This window comes from Pinus tabuliformis, chromosome 1_1 (genome assembly GCF_031772625.1).
Source record: "Pinus tabuliformis cultivar Carrire ecotype Pingquan chromosome 1_1, CPIR1, whole genome shotgun sequence".
NCBI classification, from domain to species: Eukaryota; Viridiplantae; Streptophyta; class Pinopsida; order Pinales; family Pinaceae; genus Pinus; species Pinus tabuliformis.
In genome coordinates this window covers 492,085,285-492,112,892 of record NC_142297.1, presented here as the reverse complement: position 1 = coordinate 492,112,892, position 27,608 = coordinate 492,085,285, and positions in this window count along the sequence as shown.

Below are 27,608 nucleotides of genomic sequence, written 5' to 3'. Positions count from 1 at the left end.
GAATCCTCCAAATCTCATCAAGTGCCTTCTCCTCCTCCAGCTGTGTGTTCCGCTGCTCTAGATATGTGATGGTCCATTGGGCACCCTCAAGTCTCCGCTGCAAAGTATCATTCTCGGCCCTAAGCTGCTGAATGATCTCCTTTGCCTCTTGGCTAGGAGAACTGACCTCAAGATCGATCACTGGATCCTCATGAACCATGGGCTCTTTGCCCCTCTGCAATACCTCTGCTGGTGAAGAAAGCGAGGCCCCTTCCACCTGCTGTGGAGATAACACTCGTTGCTCTGAAGATGAAGACGAGACCCCTTCCACCTACTGTGGAGATAGTACTCGCCTAGCTGCTGCAAATAAGGCCCTTGGGCCTTTCTGATAGGTGACCATAGGAGTGGAGCTGACATGTCGGGTGATGGGAGCATCAGGCTGCTGAGATGGTCCCCCCTCCTCATGAATGGCCTCCTGATGTGGCTAAGGTGGCACTGTGAAAAACTCACGGGAGATGAACTCCTCCCATGAGATGCCCTGCTGTGTCAACTGATGCAAAACTATGAGCTGAATCAAACCATAGTGACAAAGGCTCATGTACTGAACAGAGATATTGAAGTTGGTCAATATCTCTGTTCCCGTTTCATACCTTATCGGTAATTGAAAGTGGGTTAAGAATGTCGTGGCAAGGGAACTAAAATTGTCGAACGAAGCTCTTGGCAATTCTATATACCATTTTGCCGTTGGACCTGTCAATGTCCTCTGAAAGAGGCGAAGTCTTATCGAATCGTCATTTAAGGTGTTCGATGAACACCATAGATGAAATGTCATCACATGATTCGACGGGTCTTCACCTGGATTTCCATTGAATTTAGGAATGTCGGATAGAAGCTTGTGTGGGATCACTGGCCACCAAGGGGCGTAGGCGATCGGATCGTTGGTTAACCGATGTAGATCAGGCAACTCTAAAGTCGTCACGAATGGTAACTGTTGATTCAAGTTAGGTGAAGCGTAACCAGGATACAATGGAATCGCTTGAACAGTTGGTCTTTGCATGCCAGCATAATGGAGTTGATGCTGGTATGACTGATACGGTTGGTGGACACTACCGCTATAAAGTGGTTGATTTTGACCATTTTGGATATATGGTTGTCCACTATTCGCAAAAACTTGTTGTTCAGAACCTTGGAACACTTGTTGGAATTGTGGTTGTTGGTACTGCACTAGCCACGGTTGTGAGACCATGGGTTGTTGTGCTACACTAACCATTGGACCAAGATGTGAGGTTATTGTACCCGATTGTACTTGTGGCGCCCCACCAGTAGGCGATTGTGGTTGGGTCGCAGGGTCAAGGGGCTGTGGCATGAGAACCTGAGAAATCTGAGGTTGACATACAACAGGCATCGTTTGAACTTGCGACACGGTTACAATGGCCGGTGTAGTTGGGATGTTCGTCACAGGTACACACTGTTGCATAGAATATACAACTCTTGGTTGCTGGGGTAGCATCGGTACCCAACTACTTGTTGCAATTCCACCATAACTTGAATAAGGTTGAGAACTCCCGTATGGGTACCCTCCCGGAGGGGGTAATGAAAAAGCATACTGCCCCCCATACGGTGGTAATCCAGAACTCAAGGCAATTGATTGTCCTGGAGGACTGGATGGCCTAATTTGATTCCCAAAAGGGTCAATTTGATGAGTCTCACCATAAGAGTTACCAGACATTACTCCGGAACAAACAGGAACAGACCATACTGCCGAAATAGTCCCTTGGTGGACTCCTTCTAGCGGTTGAGAGCTAGTTGGGACAGTTGGTATGCCGGCGACCATTGTCGGATTTGCAGCAGGTAATTCTGCTGTCGTCGTGTCATTTGACACAGTCCTAGATGTCGACGGTTGTTCAGACATTTTGAGTCTATCCAATTGATCGCCTAGTGATTCTACAGGAACTTCCACTGGTGATGGACAAACTTCTGTGGTAGCAGGAAATAGAGTGACCCCTACTCCAAAATGAGTTGGAGTGGATACTTGCGGTTCCTCTATCGCAATCAGACCAGGTGGAAGAGGAAGACCGTCAGGTCCGTAAAAGATTTCCGGTGCCGAAGAAGGGGTTGTATCGACAGCGACAGATGTTTGAGGAACAAAACTCTCTGGACCGGTTACAGATGGAACTGGTTCAGTTATGCAAGTATTTGCCCCCAGACTAGGATCAGTATTACTGTCCTTCTGCTGCGGTTGAACTTCTTCTATAGAGGCAAGATTTCCGGAAATATTTGGAGTCACCAGAATCTCAGATGTTGTTGGAACACTTGTTCTAACTTTTAAAGGAGATTTTGAACTAGTTCGGCGAGCTCGCTTTGCCCGGGTTGTTTTCGATTCCGGAGACAAAGACGGTCGGCTCGCAAGCCTCCGCGAACGACGGATATTCAATTGACTTTCTTCCACGATTGCGGATTACTCGATCGACTAAAATATAAAGGGGAAAATTTGTGTTTCCGATTTGAATGAATTTTATTAGACGCTTTTAGACATAACTTTGCTTTTTCATGTTTTAAGAGTCGAGAAAAAGCTAAAGATGACTCTAGTCTCCTTCGATGTATTAACGAGCCTGAAGTGACAAATGCTCGGTTGGACTTTTTCAGTTATAGAGTTTGAAAAAGGCCAAAAGAAACTGCTCTGGAGTTCTAGGCAGAGGGTGTGCCAAACCTTTCGCAAAACCACGGAATACGTTTTACGGTACGTGTGGTCAATCTTCGTGAATGCTGTGTTCACTGCATTGCGATCAGTAGGGCGGCCGACACGGCTTCCTATGGATAAAGGCTTTATTCCTATAGGGGTCTCCCAATATATACGCGACGGTACGTGGGAGCACAAGTCCGTATTAGTGCCACCGACTCTCAGGAGGAATCACCCACCTTCGTAGAGATCGACAGTCACTAAGTTTAACGACGCCGGAACACGTCTCTAGCTTAGACCTCTATATGTTTGCGTTATGTTTCAATGCGTTGTTAGGTTCATTCAGTATATTTTAAGTTGATCTTTTTAAAGTTTGCCTTTCAAGGTTCACCACGAGATGTATATGACAAATTCCTAAATGCAGCCTAAGATGAGAAGCAAGCTTTTTCAAATCTTTTTGACTGATGAAAATCTTAACTACTGAGGGAGAAGAAAGGTATATCTTTTCACACAGTTCATACAGCACAAACTAATGCACTTTCTCCTAAATCATCATGCAAACTTTTTCAAATGCAAAATGCACAATGCATGTATTTTCTTTTCCCTTTCTTAATGTTTATGGGTAACAAAAAGAAAGTGGTTATATAACTTTGATTTCGATTTAGAGTGAAAACAAACAAGTTTGTCCAAAAATCAAAAGACACCTTAAGATTCACTTGCTTAATCACTGGAAATACATGAAATCAAACCATACTAATGAAAGTAAAATATCTAATCAGCTATGGACAGCAAACAGGCTAACTCTTTAGACCAGCAAAATGCCTAACACAGGTTCAGATCTAAGAGGCCAAAAGCAAGATTAGTTTACTCTTCGTTATGGGAAATTGTAAATGAGTAAGAAATACAAAAGAACAAGTACAATTTCGATATATAACAGAGGCGGAATGATGGCAAGTAATATTGGTTTCAAAACAGGCACAAGACTGACACCTAGCAGCAAAACTAAGTGAAAACAGGCAAGAGAAAGGAGGAAACCCCAAATGCACTAGGCAAATTTGGGCCAACGCAGGCTCTGCACAACCAAACTGGCTCTCAGCGCAGGTAGCCCCTTCGGGACCTGCGTTGCAAAGCAGGTAGCCTGTGTACTACCTGCTTTGGAAAACGAGAGTTTCGTTTTCACAGTTTCCGGGTCATAATTTTCTTAAAAATGCACAGTTTTTGCTCAAATCAGAAACAATCAGTCAAGCACACTCAAAGGGATGATTAGGAAGGTGAAAAGCTATCACTAAGAGCTTACAAGGATCCTTGTAGATCAGCTCTTCAAATCATGAACTTGCTCAGAAATGAGCTGGAGTAGCTGCCCTCTACTTCGCTTTTGATATAGTCAAAATCTTTTCGATTTGGTACTCTTTTGTTCAGGAAATGAATAGCAAAATACTACAACCAATCAAACAGATACGATCCCCAGTATGGTCACCAGTTTATTGTAGGGAAAAGTATCCAACTCGGATGACCCTATCCCACTCTAAGGGTGATAGTACCTCAGCAACAACTGTAAAGAAAACTACTTAAGGTTTACTTCTTTATGAAAGCAAGAGAGAATGAAGAAATGCACTAACCGTTGTCTTGCGCTTAATGTCGAATCCAAACTCTTCTCTTTGCTCGCTTGCTCCCAGCTCCTTGCACTTTTGCTGGCCCAGCTACAATGAGATCCTGCAAAATAACCAAGAAGGGAACTACAAGAAGCATGCAATCATAACTGATTCAAGGATTAGCATAAATCAAATATACAATCATCACAACATAACATTGAAACCAGTGCATATAGAAGAACCTCAATAGCTTTTATTAATAGAAGAAGTAAAGTTCTGAGAGTGTTACAACCATTGAAGGCTCCAATCCAGCAACACCTCCCAGCAGAAAGAATTTCTCCTCTTCACCTCCTTCAAGCAATCACCCAATAGCTCTATTGTGAAACCAACAGCATATCATTACTTTGCACAAAATTCCAGCCCCCTGAGCTCATAGGAGAGAGCTCAATATATAGATGAATTGAGAAAGGATGAGTCAGCTTGCAACTGATGTGTAGCTGCCTTGTGTCCTCTCTCTCTTCAGTTGATCTTCAGTTCTTGAGTCCACTTGGAGAACCTTGCTTCCACTTGGAGAAACAGAGCCTCTGACTCATCACAAGGCGAAATCCCTGATCCAAGTGTCATTTTTGGAAGATTCCAGAGCAATGACTCAGTGTGCCACTTGTCCCATCTCGCTCAGCGCAGGTGGCCTTTGTTCTACCTGCGTTGCAAAGCAGGTACACCATGGAGGAGTTGAGTTTCAGCGCAGAAGCCTAGTGGAGCACCTGCTTTGATTTCAGGATTGCTTGTTTTTGAGTGTTTTCAGGTGGAGAACTGATCTGAGAGCTGTTGGCTTGCTGACCTTGTTCCTCTAGGGGTAGGAACATCATGTTTAGGGACTTTGGATCCCTTGGATTATTGACAATTCATGCAAGGCACAAAATTGTCTATAACAGTCTCCCTCCTTAACTCATCAATCAATCGAATATTCCCCCACCATATCTCATCATCTCGGAGTTACAAGCAGCCAAGCTGACCGAGTTCATTGGCAACCAAGCCAGTGATAGTTGAAGACAAGTCAATCTTGAGTTTGGGAGCCAAGCCTCCCTAATTTTAAGGAAGTTGTTGGTAGCTTCATTTGTATAAATTAAAGGCATAGGACCTCATTAGGATTTGACTTTTTATTGTAGCTAAGATAGTGGGATTGTTATTCTCATGTTATTTTTGACATTTTGGTGATAATGAAAAGGGTTTCTTTGATCCAACACTATGTTGACTTAGAGGGCTAAAGCTCTTGGGTTAGGGCCCAAACCTAGCAGCAGAAGTTCCTCTTTTTGTGCATGTATCCTTAGATTAGGATCATAGATTAGTTGTTGAATTTATGTCTGTTTTGTTTAATTTACAAGTCTTTGAATGATTGGTTAGTTTTGCTTCCATTAGTGGGAGAAGTAGATCAGTGTTACAGTAGTGAAAGAAAATACTTTAGAAAAGCTTGTGACTTTGGCCTCATCATCATCTCCCTCATGGGATCATGGTTTGAGGGCCCCACTCTCACAACCCCAAAAACATATTTATCTTTTGGTTATTACATAACTTAGGATTTCTTGTTGAGTAGATCATTGTTAATGATTTCTTAGAAGCACCTGCAATTGTCATTTTTGTTTTTGTGTTTTTTTGTAGATTATAAAGCATTACATTCCATAGATCTAATCCCTTAGCCATCAATAAATCAATTTCTCAAATTCAACTCATATTTTCCACATTTACATAAAGTTGTGCATAAATGAAGAAATGAATATGTGTTGTTGCAGGAGTTGCTAATCTGCAGGGAGGAACTCATTCCACCAGCCTCATCTAATTCTTCTCCACCTCTCGCCAAATCTTACCAATCACCAATTCATATTTTTGTTTTGTAGCCACCGTGGACAACCACCTTGAGAAAATCCAACCATCCTAAAGAGTTGGGATGATCCTTGGGTCGTGTGCACCTACCCTATACCTTCTTCCACCATCATGGACCTTCCCAACACTTCTTTTCACCTTCCCTACCTTCCTACATATTTCAGCTAAGTTTCATGTAGTAAACGAAGACATCCTGTAGTAACTACAGGAAATCCTGTAACAACTACAGGAAACCCTATAGCAGCCTGTTTTAGATTGTTTTGGGTAGAAATGACGATCAGATTCTAGGATAGGCCTTCAACTTGACCTCCATACTCCTTAATTCCATTTCTGACCGATTTTCCCATACCTTCATTCGCTGCAAAAGATCAACTTGTTTAGCTTAACATTTACATTTCTAAATTGAAAACCAAAAGACTCTTTTCTGTAATACTTAGCTAGTGCATGCATACATCAATATTAGCAATGTTAGGATCGTTTCCATGCTTACTTAGTCCATATAAATAGATGATAGAATGCAAGGTTAAGTTAGGACTCTTTTGCATGTAATGTGTGTTAATTCTTAGCTAGGTAATTTCATGTCATTTCAACACTTTCTATTCGACACTTTCATTTCCTTAACATATGAAAGCATTTACTTTCTGCATTAAAGATAGATTTACATTCAATGTCAGTAGTCAACCTCCTTCTAGTCAATAGAAGACTGGTTTGAAAAACCCTAGTGGTCTATCGCCCCGATTGAGAAGTGACAAGAGTAGACTATAGCATTTCTTGTGCATATAGCACTATCACCCCCAAGTTTGTATGAACCCTGGGTTGATAAAGTAAAGTTGGTCGCCCTAGGAGTTGCAACATCCTTGTTGCAATACTTGGGCTCATCAATACGAGGACATTTATAGGTCAAATGGTCCTCAGAGCATATTTTTCAAGGAAACTTCACACTTTTCTCTTTCCATGGTAGCAGGTGCTTGAGCTTGGGAATTTTGAACATATGTTTGTTCCTCAAAAGGAGAGGTCCTGTTCTTGTTCTTCCTTTTCCTTCCACTAAATTTTTGTGTTGAATGAACAGAGTTAATCACAACGAATGAATGATTAGTAGTGTCAGTATAATTGAGGTGAGGGTAGAAGTAATAGATAATTGGGTCGTTTTTCCGCTCAATTGTGTGACAATGGTCCCAGAGGTAGCACCAATGAGGCCATCAGTGTGAGGACTAGGTTGTTGTGTGACATGAGTATTTGAATTCCAAGGAGCATTAGGGATAAGGTCATAAAGCATGTTTGACTGAGAATAAATGAGATATAAGTGTTCAACACGATGAATGACCTAGTCTTCAGTAACGACTCCAAACATGGAAATTTCCTTCACAATAGGAGGTAGCCGAGAATTATAAAACCAATCAGTTAAAAAGTAATCTGAAAGAGGGGCCTTTACTAACCTCTGTCTGTATCTCTATTCATGGATATGATCATAAATGTGGGTGGAAGTGTTCTAACATAAATTAGTGAAGATTTTCATTCCAAATTCGTAATAGATTGGTAGCTGGAAGTGCTTCAAGAATTCCACAGTGAGGGTATTAAAGTTATTAACAAAATCATGTGGTAATTCAATATACCACTTGGTTGTGTTTCCAATCAGAGTGTGTGGGAAGAGTCTACGCTGAATATTGTCATCAATCATTGAATTAGAAACAAACCAAAGGTTTAAGTAGTGACGTGTGTGGCCGAATCATCTCCCTGCTTGCCCTCGAACTTAGGAATGTCCGCGGGAATCTTATGCGGGGTTTGAGACCAAAGTAGATTATGGTTGATGGGGTCATTAGTCAACTTGTATAGATCTGGTATATCAAGAGTAGCCATGAATGACAAGGGGGTGGGTGTTGTTGAATCAGACTAGGGAAGAGCAAGGTGACTAGAGGGAACAATAGGTCCTCCCATCATCGAGGTTCCAACAGGGTACATAGGTTGTGAAGGATAGTAGTTTCCTTGAGGTGGTGGCGGGTTCATGTAGCGTGAAGGGACATAAGGCATGTCCACATCCTGAAGAAAGCTACTAGCACACTAGTTTCCCCCAGGATAAAAGTTGCCCCCAATAGGCACCGACAGTTGAGTCGACATGCCCAAAGGTGATGTAGCAAATCTAAGAAATGGAACACCACTGGTCAGATAAGAAGAATTAGGTATAGGACCACCACCGATAGGAAAGGTATCAATCAAAGAAGGACCTTGTTGAATGATAGGTTATATGAGTGCAAGGGTGCCCCTAGTAGGCAAATAGGTGCTAGAAACATTGCCTCCACTCTATAAGGGATGGGGAGAAAAAATAAGCAGAGGATTCCAACCAAAAGGATTGTTGAAGTTTTTCGAACTAAAAATACCCGATTGGGTGAGGGCCAAAGGTCTGGGAGTTGGCACAAAAGGAGTTGGGGTGGTGGGGGAAAGAAATTTTTAAACACCACCCAAAGTGGGTGTAGTTTTGATTCTTGGATTGGGCATAGGTTAAATAATAGGATAACCAACAACAGTTGTGGAACTTGATGCAGGTGGGTTTTGTGGAATTGGAGCAAAGGTGTCCACAAAATACTACAACTCACTAACAGTCATTGGAATGTTTAGGTGGGAAAATGATAGAGACACAACAGAAGAAGTATTGACCCGAATCAAAATAGGCCCAAGAGGACTAGTAAGGGGATGATTCTAAGGAGACACAAAGCCTTCAGTAAAAGGATCCTCTGGTAGAAGAGACTTTTGGTCAGTATGGTGTAATTCAGGGCCTGAGACTTGAGACAGACTCCCCCAAGTAGAGAGGGAATATATTTCACTTAAAAATTTCTCTGGAGTGAGTAGAGTAAGGCCTCACATGCATCTATACTAACGATGAGGTCTTGTAGTAGGAAAGGTGAATGATATATTTTTTATAGATTTATTATTAAATGGTGTATATATATAGTCTCAGTAACAAACAACACACTCCTAAAAATAAAAAAGCAACACTAAGAGATCAACAAGTACTCAGAATTTTCCAAATAGTAGCAACTAGCTGGTGACAGAATCCAATATCGAAGGACTCTAAGAAGAAGCCAGTTTGGATAGATACAGTTACGCTTACTCCTAAGCCTCATCTAAACCTCATTTTTAAGGGGCCAAACACTCTTGTGAAGACAAGTACCTTCCTAACAAACCAAATACAGAGTAGGTTAATCTATCTTCAAGTACTAGGGCAGTCTACCCTAATCACCTTGTGTATGTTTCCCTAAGATTTTGGCCACTTCTTTTTACCTACAAATCACAGTCACCACCAAAAGGGTCATGTTCATGGGAAACACGTTGTGTGGGAATGATACCTGAGTCCCCGACTCAGCTCTGAAATTCTCAAAGGAATCCCCATTACACAGAATATTCATCGAAACTCACTCAAAGGCAAACTAACTTCTCATACACTTTGATGTTGCCTCACACTTAACTCCTTTGTGAGAGGAGCGGTCCCAATTGATAAGAATGCAGTAGGATTTTCACTTGTTAATGAGTCTAGTTTTGTTTTGCGGCCTTGGAGAGTAGACTTGAACAACCTAACCCAAGACCATAACCTAAACTTATATGTGCTTTACATATGAAAACAATTGTTGATCAATTTTATTACATAATTGATTTTAAGGTACTTCTTTAATGTCTTCGGAAGGGATTTTGATGTATGAAATTGTGAGACTCTGATTCCTTTCAATGATAAATAGTTCTACAAGGAGAGAGAAACATAAATAATTTCTCCCAATAAACAAGCTGAATTCAAATTCCAATAGACGTTAAGAAATGTGGACAATAATACTCAAGTTACATACACACTAATGAATTGAACAATCAAGCAAATGAGCAAAGAGAAAATGATTTTTTCTTTTCTTTTAAGGATGTAAGTAAGTTTAAGCTAAAATAACCTTAAAAAGAAAACATGAATGCAACAAAATCAGTCAAAGTTCAAGAAAGCAAAAAAAATAGGACCAAAACGAGCAAAACACTAGTAGTGAAAATCACAGTAAAAGTGAAAAACAAAGGCCTTAAGGCAGTAACGCATGTAACCTAACCACCACAGTGAGTTATAGGAAGAGGTAACACACTGGATATAACTAATAGGATGCATTATAATGCATTGATGTCCACAACAAATAACGCTAGAGAAGTTTTGATGCAAACAAATGACAAGAATTCAAGTACTGACAAGATCAAAGATCTGGAATATAGGAGAGAAAATAAAATAGAGAAACAATATGAACCCTATTGGAGTCGTTAATTCTATTATAGGGAAGTCTTCTTGGTTGGACAAATAAAAACCCTCTCAAGTTTTCCCAGAAACTCAAGATAGACAGGGTAAGGGATAGAATATTCTAAGGATTGACACTTTCAACAATGCAAGAAATAGTGAAATTATTGAGAAGATAAGAGGAAGGTGAGCCTGTGATTCCTCACATACAAATTCGTTGGAGTGATCAATGTAGATGGGAAGCACTCCTACCTAGCTCTGAACCCTTGTCTTGCACATAATGAAGAACATATCAAACCATTCAAATAATAACTATACTATCAATCAAAACCATAATAAATGAACCACTAAATATTACTGAATGAATCAATGCAACTAAGCTTCCAAACAACAAGTAGTTAAACACCATAGAAAATATTATGAACAAGAATTTGAAAGGAAGAACAACCAATTTATATTATTAATTAGTAGAAGGGAGATTACAACCAATATATGAAATTGCAGCAACACCTCCTCCAACTCCTGGCTCCAAAACTCTCTCTCTCAATGAATATCTCCATAACATAACAATACATAGAATTCCCATCCCTTTCTCCATGGACAATCCTTCAATTTATAGGAAAAATGGAGGCCATGGAGACTATCAGTTTATCTACAATGCAATTTCTGCAAAATATTTGGGGTGGATGATGTTTCCTCATGCTTTAATGCTTTTATCCGCTTTAACGTGCTTTATTTGTTTAGGAAAAAGCTATAGACGAGGAAAAGAAAATCATATTCCACCTTCTCAAAGTTTCCTTAAGTGAAAAAGAGTGTCATAGTGAGTTAAATTGGGTTTTTTTTCTTGTGACAGAGTGAGAATTAGGTAACGCAAGTTAAATGAAGAGACAAAGCATTATAGACTAGGGTAACGTTGTCCTCATAGTACATAACTTGCATTATAGCACATTTATTGTGTATAAAGGGTGTGTTGTACTCTCAAATAGGCCAGAAAAAGGGGTGTATTTCAACCAAAACATAGTGATCTCCTCTGAGCTTATGAGGAGGTATTTTCAAGAATAACGGACCTTCATGTCAACCCCCATTATTCATGGAAAATGGGCTATTCATTTTATCATGATGAAGAAGACTATAGAAGAGTCCATATTGTAACTCTGCTTAAGAGTTGAGGGAGCCAAACCTAACTACTAGTAGGCTATCGGATTGTGTTATAACTATGTCGGTGGGAGGAAAAGGTATTCCATTCTTTCGAGTGCACTTGTTCCATAGAGGAGAGAAGCAGCCAAGAGGGATATGGAGAGAGCACATAGAGAGGATTTGTTCACTATAGTAGCCCACTGGACACAAACCTTACTTCTTTGTACTTGCAACCATTTTCTATATAGAGAAAAAGAGTAGAGCGGTCATACCTTCCAGTTGGATTTTCTCCCAAAAGGGTATCCCAGGATATATGTTGTGTCAAATGTGGTTTTTCAGTTTTTATTTCATTTTTCTCTATTATCTACATAAATTTCAATTTGCATGCATATGCAATAAACAATAATCTACATATCTAGAAATCTAAAGAGAAATAAAACTCAATAATGTAGATCTACAGAATATCCACGACAATTTACGAATCATCTACATGCTTCCTCCTCAACAATAACACTATTTACAATCTACTTTGCCTTCTCTTTGAGGTGCTATCTATTTTTATTTCGAATTCATCCCAATGAAACAAATGTCTCTCACTACCAAACCATGTTCCTTCTTGTTGCACCAGTATAATCATTCTCTTTTCAACTCTTCATTTTCTAACAGTTATTCACATATATTGATTCTTGCCTTGATTTCACTACCACATGCCCATTTCTTCAAGTTCTGATGTTCGAACTTTCAACTTATTCTACATAATCAACAATTATTTTTTGTTTGAACTCACCTCTCTATAATAAAAATTCTTCATACACACTAATATGTTATCTACACGTCCAAAGTTGTATTTCATTATGCACAATCACTCACTTGTCATTCTTTACACAGCTTCGAAAAAAAATTCTTCAAGATAACCTTACACATACTCTTCGTTCTTAAAAAATTATGTGCCTTCGTACAAAAACTATTTTTTTCATGCTCTATTATGGCCTTTTCCTTGTGCACCTTTTTACTTATACTTTGAAATTGTGAGGCTTTTTATATCTACTTTACTTCTCCACTTCATCAAAAATTACTTCTATTATTGACCTTCCTCTTTTTTCAATGTCTTAAGTATCTTTTATTATTTTTTTCCTTAACATTTGTCCCACCCATTTTGTTTAACATTTTCTTCTCAACCTCTTTAGCTTCATCTAAATCTTGTTTTCGCAAAATCATTAAGATCTTTGTATTAAAATAATGAAATATTTAAATCTGTCGAGCAACTAATCTTCTTAGTTAACATTATTTACATTTAATTTATTATCTAATTTTCACAAAATCATTAAAATCTTATGTTAAAAATAGATTAAATATCTAAATCTTTCTGACAACTAATCTTCTCAGTTAACATTCTTTACATTTAATTTATTATATTATTCTTTACAATAATGATATTTTCTCAAATATACCATTATTAATTCACCTTCTTGATATATTATTCTTTAGGATAATGATATTTTCTCAAACATACCATTATTAATTCACCTTCTTGATATCTCACCCTTATGCATCTCATATATATCTAATCCTTTGTTTCAAATACTCTTAAACTTATATGCATATACATATGAATCTTTTGTTGATAAATAAATACTTGTACATCCTGACTTCTTTACGTAGCCGAAGTCAATATCACCCTTTACACTACACCCATTGGTTGCAATTTTAATTAAACTCTTTGATATCGCATTAGTGCAAAGGTTGGTCCTTTGTCTTGCATCGTTTGAAATATAAACACCCAACATTTCATGATCTATGACCCAACCACTTTTAGTACTATTACCTCTTGTTTGAGTTGCGTTGCATTGTGGCGGTCTTCCAAGAATTCTGTCCTGGAGAAAACAAAATGGTTCTCGTATTGATTTCTAACATTATTTGTAACCCTAAGCACATTTATTATGATCCCTAGTTTAGTTTCACAGTACATTTATTGTGATCACTAACCTAGATTCAAGCCCTAGCATTATGTTTAAAAATTTAAAGGCCTATGTATTTTGTGGAAGGCCATTACATTTAAATATGGGAGAAGGGTTTGACTAAAGATATGAAAATCGTTGTATGAACATTATGCTGTAAAAAATATTTCGTCGATAGAGGTATGTATTTTAAACTTCTAGTGGATGAGGATTTGTGTAATTTTAATTATATATATAAATAAAGTTAGAGATTGATAGTTCTGTTAATAGTTTTTGTCTAATAAATCAATGATTATGATGAGAGGGAGTGTAAAAAGGTGTTGCAACGTGGCGGTAGAGGTTGCTCAGGTTGGTCGATCTTTCTCGGAAATGGTAACGTGGTAGTAGAGGTAATGGAAAAGGCAATGAATTAGATTTTTCTTGTCGTTATTCAGGGGGCTAGGGCACGCATTAGGTGGAGGCGAAATCGGTTTGCCATGTAGACGCTTCAAGGTTAACTGCAGCAGCATGAGTTCAATTGTTTATTGTTATTATTGTTATTGCATATTTGTATGGACTATGCGGGAGAGGAGGATGCCAAATAAATTGCCAAATCGCTTCATGAATCGGGGCGGATTCTCATAATTGGTGATCACGTCTACCTTCGGCTTGAGCAGGTATGGGATTTGATCGGAACCTCACACTTGTGCGGTGCTTAATTACTGCACCAATATGAGGTTTCAACGCTATAATGAAATGGTAACACAACTTCTTTCCTTTATAACATTATGTTCAAATTATACTATAGCCCGTCATATATATTGTGACAATTAATGTTTCCATCCTAATTTCAATGTGGCATTAGCAAGCTCCACTGGGAAGCCATTAAGGTAATTAACCTCGTTTTTTTACATATTTTTATTATTATATGTTCCATTTTCGAGTTTACTGACACTGTTGCGCTAATGGGTGTTAAGGTCTTAATACAGGTTGATAAATTCATTCCCTCTTACATTTATTGGTCAATCTGAGGTCTTTCTGGTTATTTCAAAGTTATCATGCAAGGTCTATGCAGGTCATAGTTTCCCACCTAGTATTTAGCAATTACAAAATACAAGATTGTTGGTCCAAAGAATTCTAAATCAATCCAGCAAAAATTAACAAACCAAATAACAACAATCTTAAATAACATCAACTCTAACTAACAACAATCAGGGGTAACAACAATTCGGAGTAACAACAATATGAAATAATCAACAAAATAATAAAGTAAACAAAACAATAATAATAAAGAATTAACAATATAATTAAAAAGCATACCTATCCGCACGAACTGTATCCAACAACCCGTGATTGAAAGAGTGGGCCCAACCCTCTGCTCAGGTTCGTGGATGAGAATTACATACTACACGGAATTAAAATATGATGAAATTCTCATTAATTCATAGAAGGAATTACAAACTGAAGTTTTGATGCTACATGCCAAAGAAAAACCTTCAATCTCTTATCTACTCAATCTCTGATCTACTCTCTATGTGTTATCTCCCATTTTCTCTTTGATTTGTGTATTTTAAATACACAAACAACAAAGGGAAATTTACAACAAACTAATTACAAAATGATTTCTCATACCATTTAGATTGATTACGAAATCCCAATAAGCAAGATGAGATATAAGAGGTATTTCCATTATGATTTAGCTGCAACAAGTTGAATTTGGTATTGCAATTAGAGCAATTTGGAAAATGGCCACAACAGAAAATCTATGAAAATATCATTTGAATAACTTTTCATTTCTCTCAATCAATACCGAATTTTGAAAAACTCCATTTGATCCATTTTTCACAAAACCCATGTCTTGGATTTTAAATATTCTTCTTCGTTTTCCCAAAACATCCAACACAAAACTGTTACTTTTTAATTTTGAAAAACTCCATTTGGTCCATTTTTCACAAAACCCATGTCTTGGATTTTAAATATTCTTCTTCGTTTTCCCAAAACATCCAACACAAAACTGTTACTTTTTATCTCAATGAATTTCTGAGTTGGAATATTTGATTATGAGTTGAAAATCAAATTTACACCCTGGAAGAGATGTTGGAGGCTAACATCACGAGTGATGTTATAAAAAATTCAAGCATCCGTCTGCCCCCAACCAATTGATCCATGTACTCACAACTCTTATTTTTTTGTTACCAGAGTTTCGTCATATGGAAAACTAAGTTCGTATTTATGGTTATCTTTCTTTTCAGGATTTCTGCAGGCCTGTCTATGACCCATCCAGAGGTTTTCCAGTGTTTTGTGAGTAAATTTGAGCCCAAGTTCACTTGGTTTTTTTAAATGAAGTTGATGTTTTCCTTCTAGGCACGAGTAGCCTATGGTCTTTGTAATTAGATGACTAAGTATTCAAATTGCCGTATCTCATATTCCCTCACAAGGAGGGTTGTAAATTAATTTATACCAATGATATTTAGCTCGGTTACAAAACTTGGATGTGTATTACATGATTATAAATTCGGATAACTGACCGATTACAAGAATTTGTATTATATGTATATAATTGTAAGGAAATACCTTTCTGGCTAATTTGAAAGTCTATTACACTAATGTGTTGTTCTTTATTGTTTCTAGTCACAAACCAATATACTGTTAGTGCAACGGTAAGTCGACTCCTTCCGTTGAATTAGTTTTTTCAACAATAAACTGCAGAGCCCATAAATTTTCCATAAGAAATACAGTCTCTAATCATACTTTTTTTTCGTATCCATCCTGAATAGTCGCAGCCCAAAATGACACCTTGCTAAATTTCCATAATTGCACGTAAAGCCTTATGTTTTACAATGTTCATTAAAAACAAAAATCCACAACCAGTGAAGGTTTCACTACGTGCATTTACGAAAAAAAAAATATTGAACGGGTACACTATCCAACCCCGACTAGTAGGAGGTCGGCCCTGGGTTTTTTTGACAACGCGCAAAATAAAAAATAAGCTTGACCTTGCTCCAAGAATCCTGCTGGGTGAATCGGAAGTTGGGAGTGGAAGTGAAGGAACTTGGAGAATGGAGAAAAGCTCTGACCCCTAACCTGCTCCGGTGAAATGGGACCCACAGAAATATATATTCATGTATGATCTGATAGTTGGATTTTTACTATCCAATTACTATCTATTTTAATTTTAATCAACATTTTTATTTTACTATCTTTTATGGTCCTTATCAATTTTAATTTTTCAATTCTATTCAAAATTTTAATTTTATTTTTTAATTTATGGGATGTCTGTTTCGTTTGTAATAACATGTCGAAGTATAGCCTCGACCCCCACTTGTTTGTGTTTCCTTTGTTGATATGGCCTCTGGTTGATCATATTAAGCTATGCCAGTTTCCACCATGGTATCAGATGGTGTACATTCCAGAAATCACCACTCGCTAATGTTATGTTTACATCAGTTATTGCAATCATAATTTTAAAATTAGGAGGGTCTCATTTGGAATTGGTCTAGTTGTGCGAGACACACCTCTGCCTAGACTGACTAGGTCAATTATGTTGTTTGAAGTTCGGTCGGTTACCAAGTCGGTCGAGTTGGTTACCAATTCAGTCGGTTCGGTAATGGATATGTCAGTCTTGATGGTGGGAAAAAGGCAGGCTCGACAAACTTGAAATCAATATTTTTGTTTTGTTTGAACTATTTCCTAGCCCCTCTACCCTTTTCCCATGTCTATAAAGGTGACCCAATCCCCTTTTATTTCCCACAATTATCTCATTGTATTTATGTGAGCAATTGTGAGGAGTTTGTGTGCAGTGGAAGTTGGTTTTTGGAGCAACAGTGAGGAGGTCCTTGGGCAATCTCTGGAGCAACATTGAGGAGTTGGTTTTTGGAGCATCATTGGTTACGTGTTTTTGTTCTAATCTCTATATATTACATGTATTGGAAAATGCAATCGATGCCATTTTCAAAGCATGCTTTGATCAAGTGTTGTCTTCTATCTATTATTCTAATGCTTTGAATTTGGAAACATGAATGAAAATCTTTACAAATATGAATTTTCATGTATTTTTTACAAACATTTAGTCATTGGAATCAACTAGTCCGAATCAGAATATGAGTTAGAGTTCACCCTCGACCGGTTTCAAGTGTGACTTAGAGTTGACCTTCGGCCTGTTCCGAGTCTAAATCTGAGTTTTAAACTATGATTGCAATCAATGCAACATGTAGTCATTGCAGCTCTTTAAGATTAGAAATATTACATATATACTTTAGTTTGATAAATGGAGTGTAGTTACGTATGACAATCTAGCAAACCGATAATGTAAAGTGATAGGATTGATGAAAGGTGAGACCCTTTTAGTTCGATGTACTTAGCGTTGAGTTGAATCTGCATACCTTCCTGGCTTAAGATAACACACTTCATGATCACTCACTTGGCGTTCGGTATGTTGGGTCAAAATAAAAAAAAAATCAAAGACTCACCCAAGCGCCTTACTTTTGTTCTATGTGGCATATGCGTAACGTTTTGATTTTGGTAAAAGGTTCAGAGGTGTTAATATCTTAAAGTTCACAATCTATTTCATAAATTTCCAACAATACACATGTAATTTTGTTGTATTTGTTATTCAAGTTTCGTGGAATGTTGGTGCAATATAGGCGAAACAAAAGAATAAACAACCATTTTCAATCCCATGTTTCGGTGAGTCAACACACGATTTTGGCTTGGTCGTTGGCATAGGTATGTTCTAATTTTGAGGTGTAGACCATATCTCACAAACCAAGTAGTGATATATCATAGAAGTTGAGACACCTCCGTGATGAAATATAATATACAATTTATATAATTTATTTACATAATATCTGTTCACTATATTATATGTTTTATTGAGCTAAGAGGTTCATTCTATAGCCTAATATGATGTGTCATGTTGTACGTCTGTCATCAGAGTTGAACAAAAATAAAAAAATAAATAATTAGACAAAACATTTAAATAATGTGGACTCATAAAAAAATTTGCACGTGAAAAAATTCGACCCCTCTCGGCTCATGTTAGATCCATATTTAAAATGGATCTATATTGGTAATAGTCGGAGGTTGGGCCCTCGGTCTTTTGATAGCGCCTGAAAGAAAAAAAGAATCCCGAACTCGCTCCAAGAATCCTGCTAGGTAAATTGGAAGTCGATAGTGGCAATGAAGGAACTTGGAGAACAGAGAAAAGATTCAAAACCAGACTTGCTTCAGCGGAAGGAGAAACACACACGCGCGCGCGCGTGCACACACACACACACACACATATATAGATATAGGCACATATGATTTGAGATTTTGATTTTTACTATCCAATTATTATCTTTTTTTTTGTAAGTTTGGTAGGACTACATCTTCATCATGTCCAATATATCACCCTAATCAGGGCGGGGAATTGAACCAATGACTTCACATCAACAAGTGTCTTAATAGAGCACCCGATAATAATCTATCCAAGACCCCATGGACCATTACTATCTAGTTTAATTTTAATCAAAAAATTATTTTTTCTATCGGTTTATGGTCCATATCAATTTTAATTTTTTTTTATTTTAATCAAAATTTTATTTTTATTTTTTGATTTATTGATATGGACCAAAGGAGATTAACAACTCTTAAAAATGTTGTAGAAAATGTAGACTCAAATTATTACTTAGGATAGACTCATAATTTGTTGTCTTTTTGCGTAGAATATGGTAATATAATTTAGTGGATTATTGTTTATTTATTTTAAAATTTTACTATAATGCAATCATGAAGGATATACCCCCCAATCGGGGTGAGATCACACCAAGAAATCCACCTTGGGATTCGGATGATGAATGAAGCGTCGAAAGATAAGGCAGGGCAACAACCATTAGTCAGTCAGAGCATGCGAGAACGACGAGCAGTTAAGGCTCGATCCATGTTGATGATGAAGGGAAAGGGCGCACAAGGGAAGAGGCTTTTCGCCCAGGTCTTTTGGTGGGCATTTCTCTCCTGGGATGGTATAGCTAGTTAGTTCTATGGTGGTGGTGTTTCTCCATAGTGCTGAAGAGTTCGACGAGGAGTTGTTGCTCGCCGGCTCCATCTACGTTGTCTGGCTGCATGGAAAGTGTTATCAAATATGTTTCTTGCTTAATTCACCTCTGTGTCCACGACATGTCTGTCGTAGTCGAGATAATGGAAGGGCTGGGGGATGGTCTAGAATGGTTTGCTTTGGAGGTCGTTTGTATGCAGTTTCATTGCAAGAAGAATTCTATATTTGGTGTGTTGTTTCTATCCTGACCTCAGTCATGTTTGGCACTCTCCTCTCCTGTATGGGAATTTTTATCTCTTTCCAAGGGTGTTGCGGTAGGTTAGGGTTTAGGAGGCCTGAAAAAGGCAGTAGATTATTTGTGTGACTAGCTCTCCTCTAGGTCTTGTCTGTCAATTGTCTGGTCTGGTTCTATGAGTTCTATGGCATGGTTTGTTTGGGGCCTCGGTTTGGTGAGGTGCTCTTTAATGTAAATGATGTTATGGGTTTTTATTGCAACAACAAGGGATTGTTTTTTTGTTTCTCTGTGCAACAAGTGTTTCATCGAGTATATAAATGGTGGAGTGGTCCACCTGGGAAAAAATTGGTTCTTTTTCGGTGGCTCAATCTTGGCTTTGTCTATCTTGTGTTGTTCTTTAATGTTAATGTAGCAGGTATATCTAATTCATGTGTCTATTGTGATTGCATGAGCAAGTCTCGATTCAAGTTGGTGTCTGTGTACCTTCAATGGCACAGTCGTGCTTAGTTTGAAAGCACTCTTTTTGTAATGGCTCGGGGTGCAAGTTCGTTGGTTTCTCGAGGTCGTGGTAATGATCGTTGCCAAAGGAAAAACATAGAGAGAGCATTGCCATCCGTCTGATCGCTGAAGAGGAGCAGTTGACGCACTGAGGCTCAGATCATCAAAGAGGCGGTGCATGCCTATAATGCTAGAACTCTAGTTGATGTTAAGAAACTAATTACAACATGGGAGACTAACTCAACTGACAGGCAACCGTGGAAGTTCAGGTGGAATATTGGAGGGATCTTGTCTTGGACTTAGGTAATACCCGTGGGTGTACCACCCAGTACAAGCATATTGTTCACTTGTCTTGGATTATGAAGAGTCTGGTGGCCAAAACCATTATGACCCCTTAGATGAATGCATGGGAGCCTAATCCGAGGCTGTAGGAAATTACAAAAGGAATTACAACTGATCCTAGTCCACATTCAACAACAGAACAAGTGCCTTGGCCGCACCGAGGAAAACATTCTCTGTCTCCAGCAGTCAAAACTGTCGGGTTCAAGTGCAAAGGACCCAACCTTTGTGGAGTCCTCGGATTAGTAAATGTTATCATGTTTAGCTTTGTTGGAATTTATGTTGGGTTTTACTGTTATATATGTCGATTACTATAGAATTTTGTAGATATCTAAATAGACATTAGTGGCTAGATATTCATGCCTATAAGGCCTTGCTAGACAGAATCAAAACTTTCAGATTTTGGATAACGTACAATGTATTTCAGTGGTCAATAGACTTGATTTCCCATAGGGTAGGTTGAGACCACCAAACGTCTTTTTATAAATGTAACTTACATTTATATTGAATGAATAAATAAAGAAAGACTTGCCCAACTTACAAAAAAAAACTTTAAAAAATATAATTAAAAAATAATAATAATTAATAATACATCATTTCTCTTTCTTTATAAAATAAGAAAATAAAATCACAAATATATTCGCATAGTAACTAATTAATTATTATATAAATAAAAATTACCCCTTCTTTATGTTTCTTTATTAATATAAAACTTAAAACTTATATATCATTACAATAACAACATACCCATTTTATAATTTTTAATTTACATTTTAAATATTCCGAATGTTAAAATATCATTATCAAAATATATCTTTAAATTTCATAATGCATATTGGTCATAATGCATATGTTTCTTATTAAAAAATAAAAGATTCGAAAATGAAATTTATCCAAATTAATATAATATATTATATTAAAATTTATAAATATTGCATACGTTTCTTATTAAAAAAATAAAAGTTTCGACAATAAAATTTATCCAAATTAACATAATATATTAAAATCTATAAAGATTTACCAATTAAATAAAGCTTACACAATTCCACCAAATTCATATAATAATAAAGTTCTATTAAACTCATATAAAAATGGAAAGCATGGAACATGGTTGGAATCTTTTAGAATATGCACAAAATATAAATATATAAATCTTTATATATGTCAAATCCATTGAAAGGTTAAAGATATGAAAGGTATAGATGAAATATTGTACAAATATCATTCATAAATTGCTAGCACATAAATGCCAAAATTATATGATAATTAAAATAGAGAAGAAACAATGGCAACTCAATTGAACCATTTTCAGTATTATTATTAGTCAAAATTTATAATTTAATTATATTCTTCGTAATTGCATTATAAAAATCAACTATATTAATAAGTTAGGGAAAGATTCCAAATAATTATATTAGTTTAACAATTTTTAAAAACTTAAAAATTTAGAAAAATAGATTTCATAAAATCAATTATATTAATAATATAAGAAAACATTTAAAAATACTAAGAATTTGCATATGTGTCCAGAAAATAAGTCCAAGATTTATTATTTATTTTTCAAGACCAACCAATATTCCATTTTGCAAAAAAATAATTAAAAAAATTGTGGGGAAAAACTCCACAGTTAAGCGCGCTTGAGCCAGAGGAGTTCTGGGATGGGTGACCTCCTGGGAAGTCCTGGTTACCGGGTGCAAGCCCCGGAAGTGATGATTGATGCTATGTGATTCGTTCTCCACATTTCACTAGTTTCAATCCCACTTCTTCACCCCTGTGAGCATCACCCGATGCAATGAGTGCTAAGTGAACTATTCAAAAATCATGAGAAATTAGTCAGTTACGACTACCTCTCATGGAAATGGTCATACGTTTGAATGACTTACTTAACGCAGTTGAATCCCAAAAATGATATCTAATATAATGCACTGCGTAAATCCCCCATACTTAAATTCAAAAAGAGTCAAGGGATCTCTACTTGAATGGTTCATGAGGCACAATACTTGCTAAGGTTTTGCAAATGGGGTAGCAAGCTAAGTGGGCTTGATTGTGGGGAAAAACTCCACAGTTAAGCGCGCTTGAGCCAGAGGAGTTCTGGGATGGGTGACCTCCTGGGAAGTCCTGGTTACCGGGTGCAAGCCCCAGAAGTGATGATTGATGCTATGTGATTCGTTCTCCACATTTCACTAGTTTCAATCCCACTTCTTCACCCCTGTGAGCATCACCCGATGCAATGAGTGCTAAGTGAACTATTCAAAAATCATGATAAATTAGTCAGTTACGACTACCTCTCATGGAAATGGTCATACGTTTGAATGACTTACTTAACGCAGTTGAATCCCAAAAATGATATCTAAATTAAAAAAATTGCTAATAAAAAGATAAACATCGGTCAATATTGTTTCCAAAATGATACAACATAATTAAATTTCTTGGGGCTTGCGAAGAAAAGAAAATTGAAAGCCCAACCATCCTAAAATATGCATAGAAGACCATAGAAATGAGCAAGAATTGAAGTTAAATCAAGCAAGATGAAATCTTATAGGGTTTTACATAGATTCGTTTCATTGTGATAAAATGAAGAAGAAACAATTTAAATAAGAATACATTATCAAGCAAGAAAACAAATAGTTATGTTTTTAAGCTTTAGAATTCTTTATTTCTAGAGAAGGTCATCTTATCATCTATAATTTTCCATCAATAACACTGTAATATGAATATATGTTTGATGTATTAACACGGAAAGATATTTTAACACATAAAGATTAACCAATGTTGCATTGTAACAAAGATTGTCTCAATATGAAAATCAACTATGGTCAACCATGGTCCAACGTCAAATTGCTACAAAGGTTGTCTCAATAAGAAAATCAACCATTGTCAACCATACTCAACCATCGTCAATCATGGTGAAATACGGTCTAATGTCTCATTGTGACAAAGATTATCTCAATATGAAAATAAACCATTCTCAACCATGGTTTGAAGTCGCATTGCGATAAATATTGTTTCAATATGAAAATAGACAATGATTAACCATGGTCAACAATGTTTATTTTAGGGTTTATAGTATTTATCTTAGAGTTTATATTTAATCCCTTGGGTTTAATATTATTCCCTTGGATTTATAATCCCTTGGGCTTTTAGTATTAATTCGTTCGATTTATTATTCCCTTGGGTTTATAATATCAACCCATTGGGTTTATTAATCTAAGGGTTCAGATTTCTAGGGTATAATATTATTCATAGGGTTTATAATATTAATCCTCGGGTTTAATATAAATCCCTTGGGTTTATAATCATGCTCAACCATGGTCCAACATCACATTGTGACAAATATTTTCTCAATATGAAAATCAACCATGGTCAAACTTTGCATTGTGACAAAGATTGTCTCAATATGAAAATCAATCATGCTTAACCAGGGTCAACCATGGTCCAACGTCATTGTGACAAATATTGTCTCAATATGAAAATAAACCATGGTCAACCATTGTCAACCATGGTCAATCATGGTGAACCATGGTTCAATGTCACATTGTTAAAAATATTATCTCAATATGAAAATCAACCATGGACAACCATGGGCCAACGTCACATTGTGAAAAAAATTGTCTCAATATGAAATCAACGATGGTAAAGCATGGTCAACCAAGTTTATTTTAGGGTTTATAGTATTTATGTTAGGATTTATATACCTAGGGTTTATATTATTAATCCCTTAGGTTTAATATTATTCCCTTCATTTTATAATCCCTTAGGTCTTTAACCATTGTCAACCAATATCAACCATCGTCAATTGTGGTCAATCATGGTGAACCATGGTCCAATGTCACATTGTGACAAAGATTGTCTCAATATGAAAATTAACCATACACAACCATGGTCTGATGTCACATTGTGAGAAAGATTGACTTAATATGAAAATCAACCATGAAAAAACATGGTCAACCATGTTTATTTTAGGGTTTATAGTATTTAGGTAAACATTTATATACCTAGGGTTTGTAATATTAATCCCTTGGGTTTAATATTATTCCATTTGGTTTATAATCACTTGGGTCTTTTGTCTTAATCTGTTCATTTATTATTCCTTTGGGTTTATAATATTAATATGTTGTGTTTATTAATCTAAGGGTTCATATTCCTAAGGTGTAATATTATTCATAGGGGTTACAACATTAATCTTTGGGTTTAATATAAATCCCTTAGGTCTATAATCATGGTTAAGCATAGTCAAGCATCGTCCAACATCACATTATGACAAAGATTTTCTCAATATGAAAATCAATCATGGTCGAACATCGAATTTTGACAAGGATTGTCTCGATATGGAAATCAATCATGGTCAACCATGGTCAAACATCACATTGTGACAAAGATTATCTCAATATGAAAATTAACCATGGTCAATCATGGTCAGGCTTGTTTATTTTAAGGCTTATAATATTTATTATATGTTAGACTTTAAGCTTCTGTGGTAGTTTTTTGGAGTAGCATGATCCGGATTATCCACAGTATTATGTTTCTTATGTCGACGTTTCGAACCCCAAAGGGGGCCCATCCTCAGGACCAAATTTGATAGAATATGAATGACAATTATTTTGAAAGAAGAATCCTCTGACTAGAGTATAAATACAAAGCCTAGATTTATATATATATATATATATATATATATATATATAAGTCGACCTATGAATTTTGATTTATTTATTTTATTTTATTTTAATTTTAATTACTTTTGTTTATTAATAATTCTAATTTTAATTATTTTAATTATTTGTTTTGATTAATTGTTAATTTAATCATTAATCCCTTATAACTAATTAAATTAATGAGATAAGTTTATATAATCTATTTTATTTTATTCCATTAATTATAGTTTTATTGTTTTTAATCAATTTTATTATTCCATTGTTACTTTTAAACCTAATAATCTGAGAAGTAAATGATCTAATTATTTTAATTAATTTTTTTATTTTTATTAATATAATTAATTAATAAATTAATTAATTAATTAATTAATCAATTATATCAATTAATTCATATATTAATTGAATTAATTAATATAATAAATTAATTAATCTGATAAATTAATTTATTAATTAATATAAGTAACTCATAAATGAATTACCCCGGATGCGGGTGTTAGCATGAATGGCAGTGAGGAGCCACATGCCAGACATGTGCCGCCTCGTGATCACTCCGGGAATTTAATGCCTCTTGCCGCCGAGAGTTAATAAGATGAGACGCTCTGCAGGGCACTCAATGCGGCGTAAGGTGAAATGGAGAGTCTGCAGAGAGCAATTAAGGAGAACAAGCTTCGAGAGAATGTCAGGAGATTTAAGGAGGATGAAGGAATGTTGCGGTTCCATGATCAGAGCAAAAAGCTCACAGTTCAGGTCTCTGTGGGTAATTGTCTCTTTAAGGCTTCAGATCTTGCTGGTCTTACCGGCATTCACGCCAAAGGAAATTTCAAGCTTGTATTTTCAGTGGGCTGCTGTTTATGTTCTGCTGAGATCGGTACCGGAACAGTTGGGAGAGGACGTAATTCTGTTGGGGGGCGACTCAAGACGGAAAAGCCCTCATTCGCTGCTCTGCCACAAGCCGCCGACATTTATGCAATCATGGTTCGACCCAGGGAAAGGATGCTTAGCAGAAGGGGATCTGTTCGTGGAGGTTCCTCACGCCGCCCTGCTGCGGAATCCCACCACCACTGCTGCTGCTGTTACTGCCATAGAAGGGCAGGGGCCACTCCTATACAGGCAAGTCAATTCATGGATGCAGGCAATCCCAATGCTGGACAGCACCCTCTTCCAGCGTTCGGCTCTGCCATCTTCACTCTTGGCAGCTCGAGGGACAATTCACGCATTAATGCACACATATCGGTTCTTTTCACTGAGGATCCTCTGGAAGATGAAGACAGTTCGGGCAGCAGGGAGGAACACCCAGGTGAGCAACCGGAAATTGTCGAGGAAGCGCCAGCGAAGGAACCTGAGCAGACTCCCATTCGACCTCAGGAGCAGAAGGCGTAGACCTCCAAGTAGAACCCCATGGAAATGTGGGAAGGCATTCTTGAAGGCCACGGGTGGTGCAGAATTATTGAGGAAAAGCCTGAGGAATAGCTTCCAATGGCACACTTTGTCATCCATTTCTCTTGTTCAGGTCTGGTATAGGTCTTTCGTCTCTGTCTGTGTATGGTATAGGTTATATATCTCTGTCTGTGTCCCTCTAGTTCATGTTTATGTCCATGTTTGCTCTGGTTTGGTCAGTAGGACTCGCAAGGGAGCTGTTATAGGTCTTCTGATGCCCCTGCGAGGGATGAATTTTGCTCTGAAGCCCCTGCGCGGGATGTTTTGGTATGGTCTGAAAACAATGCTGTGTTGTGTCACGATGGAAATGCTGCCCCTGCGAGGGCGAATACTGAATGCGAAATGCCAACCCAAAGCGCCACAGTCGGCCTTGGGCAACCTGTCTCTTTGAATGTAATGTTTTCCTGTATATAATCTAATAGAATAGAATAGATTTACCGAGAAAAAAAAAACTCATAAATGAATTAATACTCATAAATTAATTAATATACTAAATTAATAAATTAATTAATTTATTACTTAATATAATTAATCAATAAATTAATTCATATAATAAATTAATGTATATAATTAATTAATAACTTAATATAACAAATTAATTAATTATATTTTATTTGATTAATTAATTAATCTTATTTAATTTTAATTTTAATTTTATTTATTATTAATTTTTATTGATTAATATAAGTAATTCATAAATTAATTAATATTCATGGCTTAATATACTAAATTAATAAGTTAATTTATTACTTAATATAATTAATCAATAAATCAATTCATATAATTAAATAATAAAATAATTAATATAATTAATTAACAAATTAATTAATTATATATATTTTGTTTAATTAATTAATTAATCTTATTTTATTTTATTTTTATTTATTATTATTATTATTATTTTGGAACTAAGCTTCTAAAGGTTTGGAGGGATTTTTCTGTCTAATCAAGGGGAGCC